Below are 8725 nucleotides of genomic sequence, written 5' to 3'. Positions count from 1 at the left end.
CTTAATGTTGCTATTTTTGTAAGAGTAGAAAAAAAAGATTCACTGAAAAAAATTATATCGGTTTCCAAATGTTTCAAAAATCAAAGATTAAACCTGCTGCTTACAAATTCATAAAATTATGTAAATTCCTGAAGTATGTTGTTTGAGAAATGTAATGTGATGCATTCCTCCATTACAACTTGTTTGACTGTATGATTTGTGTTTTAGTGTCGTGTTAAATGAATTATATGTAACACATACTAATGTTTAGAAACTATAAATGTTTAAAATGCATACTTCCTGTATCAACTTCTTTGTACGAAGCCTTTACGTCAGCCATTTACAAAGCACACAGTCAGTGGTACCTGACAGCACCCCCACAATGGCTCCCCGGAGCCCCGGCCCTGCGAATCTCCGATTAGATTAACAACGAGACCATTAAAATTGCAATATACAAAATGGAAAGGTAAAACCTAGACGCTTCTATTTATCATGTAATATTATTGTACAAATAAACTATGGAGGCATATACTTTACAGCGTTCGGCGTGTAGTTTGTCGACGGCCTGTAGGGGTTAATCCGGTGTATTGGTATACTCTGATACTTGAATCGTATATTATGTCAGTGTCGTCAGCAATGTATCCATCAAATCATGCAGAACAGAAGGATGATTCAGCTTTCAAATTCAATCCTCGGGAAGATCTACTTGTTTCTATTGATATGAGATTAGGGTTATTTCAATTCGCTGGTGCCAATGCAATTTGTTTAAGCTGCAATCTCACAGATTGACCATTTTGACAGCTTTTGACCTTTTTATCTTCGAATTAGCCAACTGTAACGTTAATGTCTGAAAAAACAGTGTAATTGACCTTACGACAGGATTTGATTGACATGTCCTATCAGCCAATCAGAATGCAGGGCTGATAAGCCGTGTTGCTATCCGCCATTTTGTCCGTCAAACTGACCGGAGTCCGTCATATACATGCGCTGGCAATTCCTCGCCTTTTTAAGTATTATGGTAAAAAGGTGTTGTCATGGCACTTGTAATTCGGATATAAGGTAGCCAGGCCGACTAAAGATGGCTTCCAATTCGTTCCGTATTCGAAACCAGCGAGTTATTTAGAAAAATACAAGTGCTGTATCAGACTCTGTGGAAGACCTCATCAACAGCTGAACTTGGAAATTTTGAAAGATCGTTCAAAGGCGAAACATCTATACGTCTGTACAAAAGTATTTTTTTGAACAAAACTACTTGTTTCAATCCGCTCAAAATTTATTTAATACTGAAATTGTCCGTGCATGACCTAAATAAGTGTTACTATTTTTAAACTATAAACATCGTACATTTATGCTTCGGCTTGTGTTGTAAAATCGGCATTAATGGCCATTTAATATCAGGTTCAACATGGACACGATTGATTTCATTCAAGATAGAGATATTTTTGTTGATACCGGTATGTAGTTTTTATAAACTGCTTTGCTTTCAAAGTAAATCAGGAAATATCGTACAACTAAATTTTTGTCCGAACCATCGCATGCTTCCGAATCTCATCTACTCGTATGGATCGTGTCATTCCGACACATTTCATAGATTTCTTATTTTCATATCAGCACTTTGTCGACGGGAAATCCAATCAAGAAAACCCTGACCCTCAAGCAGCTACTGTATTTGACCAGCTCACACCAGCTAGGCCTCCTCCAAAACTCAGATAAATATTTGAGCCACCAAAAAATACGAGAACAGATCGGTCTGAATCGTTAAGGTATTATTTTCCTTATAAAACAATTTATTTCACTGTACATTTAAATCAATTATTATGTTGATTAGAACTTGATTCTGCCAAACATGTGCTGTAAAGACTTAGACTTATTATGAATAAAGAACAAGTCAAACATGTACATATTTTCATTGTTATTCTTATATTTTGGGCCATTTACGTAAATCTACAATATTTAATGATAGTTCATCCAATGTTCAGAGTCCGGATCACATGCACACTCGATTAATAGTATTCTTAAAGTTGCACTCTCACAGAATTCTAGTTTGACACTTTTTGTCTCAGAATCGGCTTATTTTGGCATTCTTTAAATTAAGACCTGATATATAAATCACAAAGCAAACTCCGAGCCAAAATATGATAAATGCAATCAAATCCAGTGTAAGTTGTCAAAGTAATCAATCTGTGAAAGTGCAGCTTTAACAGTTAAAAAAAAATAACTTCTGCTAATGCTATATATTTTAAAATATATTTGCCATTGCAATAAAGAGATATTCACCTACAATATCATACATAAACATCAAAGAAATATCAAAGTTTAAGTAATGTTTGCAAAACAACAATGTATTTAATAAATCTGATATTAAATATGCAACAACTGGTGTTATAATCCAGAACTGAAGCTAACATCATAGAGGTACATCCTTCCAAGAATCCATCAAAACAACATGCTGAACAACTTCAAGAACTCTCTTCAAAAGACCACACTTTCCTGAAATAAATAAAAGATGCCAATATTAAAATAAATCAGTTACATGTATTGTTAAATATTTTAATACTAGCTGTAAATGCTACTGTCTTTGATATTTGCTTCCTACATGTATATCATAATGAAATATTGACAAGATAATAGCTAATGTTTTGTGGTTGTTGTTTTTCTCTGGACAAATAGTCCATTACTTTTGTACAGCAAAGTAAAACTAAATGTTATAAAAAGCTTTCAAATAGGTCCTACCGATTATTTGTAAAACTTGTCATCACTGGTTTTCTCTTGCGGTTGACATTGCCTGGACTGGCAAATATCATGTGTGTGTGTGAGGGGGGGGGGGGCGGTTTCCGGTCTTATGCTAGGTCCCCTGTTGCGGTAGGCTTGTTGAAGACAATAATAAGGGGACTTCCTTATCTCCATCAATCAAAATACTTTAATGGTGTCAACGGTAAATAGCAGGAGACCCTCCACCAGCCTTAACCGGTAAATGGGGGGAGGGTAGTGTGTGTGGGTTAGAACCAGCTGCCCGGTCAGCTTAGTTGGTTAGAGCGCCGGGCTAGTGTTCTGGTGGTTGTGAGTTCGAGCCCCACACCGGGGGCAATTTTCCTCCCAGGTCTACTTTTACAGCCAGAGTGTGTGAACATGTTCCACAATTTCTGTAAGAACAAAAACCAAAGCATGTGAATGTTTGAGCAATGCAATAGTTACAGATTGGTATCACCCACGATTGTCACTTGTCAACTATTAGTATTACATTATTATTCATAAGGGGGAGTGTTCAATCGCTTAGAACTGAAACTTTTTATGCATAACCCCAATAAACCATTTCTGCTCATACTGTAGAGTACAAGGTTATACTGTATAGCTGGCATGTAACTGTTATTTAATGTCACTTCCGGGTTCCCCATTCGGGCCATTTATGATTTACTCATATTGTGCGATGATTTAATCTTTGTTTCAACAATACTGTAAGAAGGACCGGTGTTATTAAAAGTTAAACTTACCCTTGTTTGCATTTACAGTATGCGTCACACACACGCTTTTCCTTTGTATCGATGTCAATGTTGACAACATGGCGGCTATCCGATTTTCTCTGACTTGGATAGATTTCACCCCGTCAATGTTAGATATCGTCATTTTCTAAAGATATATCGAGCCTCCCGATGTAGCAGCCAGTTACAAATTCCTTTGACTTCTATTTTTTTCGCATTGTAATGTCACATTTATGATAATTTGTCAGGAATATCGGAAAGCGAAACGACGCGAGACGCCATTACTTCCTCGTTTGTTTGACGGACATAGACAGAGTTCGCTCCCTTGATATCAGGGGGCCTGGCTTAGAAGCCGCTGTCGTAAGGTCAATTAGACTGCTGACATTTCGACATAAACATCATTTATTTAATGTATATATGGAATCTGCGATCTGATATTTTCAGCAGTCTTATATCAATGGCGTCACTAACGCAATAATTGTCTAATTTCATGACAAAAATTAAAGACATATGTCAAAACGGTCAATCTTTGAGAGTGCAGCTTTAAAAGTTAAAAAACCCACACTATATGTAATTAAAATGATGTTTGGAAAATTCACATAATGTCGGAGTATAGTACGGTGTTGAATTAAATATAATATATTATATAGTAAGTATTCCATACTAATATCCTGTTTATTACCTGTAAAGACACAATGATCTTGATTTGATTTTGTTTGTTTTATTGTATTGAAAACAATGAAGACACAATGGTCACCAACTTTCGTAAAAATACAGTTTATAAAAGTAAAGGTACAGCGTACGTAAGTATGTGAATGAAACTAAACACGTATGTATGATTAACGTACATTATCAACGTTGACGTTACGTGTACCGTCTCACATTGTATACAGTGACATGGGCAGTTGACATAAACGATAAGCATGGTAAGTAAACATACTGTATATCTCTCATGTACATGTTTGGAATGAACGCTGAGTGAGGTACGTATCAATGTCAGTTATGGTAAAATACAAACGTGGCTGTGTATGAAGATCATGGCTAACAACAGAACATTATGACTGTTTAATACATATACACTCACAGTCATTTGATAGGAATTAACCCCTGCTTTGATAAATCTGAAGAATTTTATTTTTAGGTTAAATGTCACTAAATGTATTTCAGGTCATATGACACCAAAGCAGGGGTTAATTCCTATCAAATGACTGTGTATACACCTACATAGTTTGCTAATTCGTAATAGCATCCTATTTGGAACATGCAACGCTTGCTCATCTACTTAGGAACAAAACATGTGAACAAATAGGGAAAATAAAGGTCAGTCCGCAATTCTGAACATTTCAACAGCATGAAAGTAGTCCGATTCCGTAATTAAAACACTGCTATTCCATTATTTTCTTGTATATTCTGTGCACCATCCTGATGGGGTCTGGAAGCGGGATAGGGGTAAACATCTGCATGATCGCCCGCGCCTTGTCGTACCACTTCATAAACAACGTGCTCGCCTTCTTGAATAGAGACATTGTGACGTCAGCGAGGAATTGATGACGTTAATGATTACGTGAGGTAGATGTGATCTTTGAATGCTGAAAAAGAAGAAACTTTTTTGCATTTGTTAGTCTGAATGAAATGCATACTAATGGAACTACATGTATTATATATTTTCGTAGTTAATTGTTTTTTCCATGTTATAGTTGACTTGAAGTTAATTCTTAATGAATAAGAATGGACGGAGTAAGCGTATACTTAGAATACAACCTCATTGGCTGACACATTGACAACGCAAAATCTGATGAAGGGAGTGTTTATCTGATGGGTGGCAGTAGGCAGACCTTTAAACACCCGCTAGAGGTGAAGCTCTTAATAATTAAGTCTAGTTCTTAATGATTGCCTTTCTGCAATTTCATTGGCTTAAAATGTAGGTTGTATTCTAATCATAATTACACTGCTAGCTAAATCCAACTTCGATGTTATTGAGCAAACTCTTCAGCTTTCAAAGGAAGACATCATCGGCGTAGTAAGGAACTATTCTATAGTAAATAAAATCATCATGGATATACTTTTATGATCGAAAATGCATATTAGAGTAAAATGGTCCTCATATGTAATTGTATAAGCACATTTCAAGCCATGTATCTTGTAAATTATTGTACAAACACATTTCAAACCATGTACGTCGTTGAACTTATTTTGAACTAAGAGACTCCATGTTGTATTTATGATGATGTTTAACCACTGTCTCCTCACTATGATTATATCATATACTATGTGTACTGTCAATGTACAATGTATGTTTCGTGAGTACCTTGTACACTGTAATTGTAATTTTATGAGTATACATGCATTCATATATATCACGCCTCCAACATAAACGCATGACGCAACGCCATTGGTCCAGGACTGGTCACGTGGTGACCCCATATTTTTCCATATTGGGTCACCAAATTTATATCGAACCAAAATGGCTTCTATTTGCCGATTATGATGAATAAATGAAACATTTAAACATGTAATTAGGTTGTCGACATGATATATACGTTACGGGGTTAGTAGGTGACCCGATATGGGGTATACGGGGCAAAGGAAACTATAACCGGTGGGATCGAATACTGACCGCCGTTACTTATAATATTGTGACCTACGATCGATTGATATGAATTGTATATAATTATATATATTATGAATTCCATTGATGGTTGCTCACGGGCATATGACCTTTAATTATTCATTTGAATAAACTATCATGAAACGATATAATTATTCAATTACAATTGAGCTCGATTTATTCCAAACTTTATACAACGTGAGAATGATGAACATGATATTTACTTGTGCGTTAAAGTGAATTGTCAATATTTGAAGAAAAAAACACAATAACAGATTTGAAATATCTTTAAAACATATAAATCAGCAGTGTATTTTGGTATAATAAATACTTTAAAATGAATGTATTTACCTGCCTAGAATGTAAACTCCTTTATATTAATGCCGCTATGAACTCAGTATATAACCATGTTTAGTAAACTGGGTTTATAGCAGTCTCATGTACTTATACTAGTATTCATTTTTTGTCAAGATTCAACCCAGTGGCTTTTGTAAACGGAGGATATTTGAGTAGTATCACTTGAATGGAAAAAGCTGTACGATAAATAATAATGCATGAGCTACCTGAGTCCTTGAAACTTGATTTTTGTATGATATGTTTAAGTTGTGTGCGGTTTTATTAATGAACCTTACTAATGGTAGCTCCGCACTTTTACTTATAGGTACTTGCTCATGTTTTGGACCAAAACAAGTTTTCACAGTAATGCATCTGAGAAACACTCACACAAAATACAGTTATAGTATAAATATGAATTTTGTTTTTACTACGGCAGTTAAGTCAAGAAATAAAAAACCCGACGCCTTTTCCAAAAAAGTTGCCATGCAAGAGTGGTCGATATTTTAACCTCTTAACAATACACTTATAACATCACGTGATGATGCCATCAACCAATCACGCAACAACAAAGCTGTAAATTAAGTGATTATAAGCGTTTATAACGATAATTAAAATTGTGGTCTTCAATGACGATATTTGAGCAAATTGCAACATTTGCTGAAGGATTCCAGCGTTCGGTATCTTAGTATTAATACTACTAATGATTTGCCACACTTTATTTCGAAAAACACAATGTATTTTACAAAACACATGAGCGAGTGGACCCTTTAATGTCACGATAGGGCCATTACCACAACTATGTTGTAGAGTTACCATCATTTTATGTCACAACAATTTCAATTTTGTATATGGTGGATTATTTCTGCTATTTCGTGATGTCAGGTGTTCGGGCGAAGAGGCCTTTAGACGACAAATAGTTTATTTGCCGGAGTGCCTTTCCTTGTCGGGTTGTCAGGGCAAAAAGCGATAACCCGAAATCGAAAACGTGTCAAATGTAGGACGAAAACATACACGACCTTTTGTCGATTTTTCGTCTCAGTGGGTATCACATTAATCGCCGTTTCGGTTTTTAGTTTTGATTTAACCTTATATATTTTAAAATGATTTTGAAGAAAATTATGATAACTTATACTAAGTCACTCTCGTTGGCACGATGTTGTACGATGTTGGCACGATGTTGGTACGATGTTGGTAAGATATTGGTGCGATGTTGGTACGATGTTGGTACGATGTTGGTACGATGTTGGTACGATATTGGTGCGATGTTGGTACGATGTTGTACGATGTTGGCACGATGTTGGTACGATGTTGGTACGATGTTGGTGCGATGTTGGTACGATGTTGGCACGATGTTGGTACGATGTTGGTAAGATATTGGTGCGATGTTGGTACGATGTTGGTACGATGTTGGTACGATGTTGTACGATGTTGGCACGATGTTGGTACGATGTTGGTACGATGTTGGTGCGATGTTGGTGCGATGTTGGCACGATGTTGGTACGATGTTGGTAAGATATTGGTGCGATGTTGGTACGATGTTGGTACGATGTTGGTACGATGTTGGTACGATATTGGTGCGATGTTGGTACGATGTTGGTACGATGTTGGTACGATGTTGGTACGATGTTGGTACGATGTTGGTACGATGTTGGTACGATGTTGGTGCGATGTTGGTGCGATGTTGGTACGATGTTGGTACGATGTTGGCACGATGTTGGTACGCTGTTGGTACGATGTTGGTACGATGTTGGTGCGATGTTGGTACGATGTTGGCACGATGTTGGTACGATGTTGGTACGATATTGGTACGATGTTAGTACGATGTTGGTACGATTATGGTACGATGTTGGTACGATGTTGGTACGATGTTGGTACGATGTTGATACGATGTTGGCACGATGTTGGTACGATGTTGGAACGGTGTTGGTACGATGTTGATACGAGGTTGCACGAGAGTGTTGTCGTGTGTTGTGGGGAAACCGAAGTACCCGGAGAAAAAACACTTGGACGGCTTGGTGACCACTAACCAAATTCACAGTTTTTGAGGACCAATGGGAATGGACAATGAGTCCAATTTTAAAGTGCATTCTGCAAATATAATTGGTAAAATAAATTATCTCCGATTTTATATGGAAGCTGATTTCTGCCATATCATGTTTTGCATCGGTCTACCCACTTGGCACGTTTTGGGCCGCCACATGGCACAATTTCACATTTTCGCAGCTAAAAGTCGAATTTCGACAAAACGATACCTTCGTTTCGCATTTTCGTCTTTCTGTAGTCATGCCCAAAATAATATCAAGAAAAAAAAACCATACCACTG

At 36.6% G+C, this 8725-nt stretch overlaps 2 long non-coding RNA genes across 2 annotated transcripts; one reads left to right on the top strand and one right to left on the bottom strand.

The window, feature by feature from the left end:
- Window positions 1-1300: 1300 nt before the first annotated feature.
- LOC128206519 (uncharacterized) lies at window positions 1301-2619 on the top strand. The gene is made up of 3 exons (XR_008256491.1): window positions 1301-1433; window positions 1591-1742; window positions 2373-2619. It is a non-coding gene; the product is annotated as an uncharacterized LOC128206519 (long non-coding RNA).
- On the bottom strand, window positions 1875-3744 carry LOC128206518 (uncharacterized). Its single transcript, XR_008256490.1, has 3 exons — window positions 3471-3744; window positions 2713-3122; window positions 1875-2469 (listed from the first exon to the last, which is right to left on the bottom strand). It is a non-coding gene; the product is annotated as an uncharacterized LOC128206518 (long non-coding RNA).
- Between the last annotated feature and the right edge of the window lie 4981 nt (window positions 3745-8725).

The sequence above is a fragment of the Mya arenaria genome, chromosome 10, assembly GCF_026914265.1.
Source record: "Mya arenaria isolate MELC-2E11 chromosome 10, ASM2691426v1".
Taxonomy (NCBI): Eukaryota; Metazoa; Mollusca; class Bivalvia; order Myida; family Myidae; genus Mya; species Mya arenaria.
The sequence above is the reverse complement of the archived record's forward strand: the minus strand, read 5'-3'. Positions and strand labels throughout refer to the sequence as shown.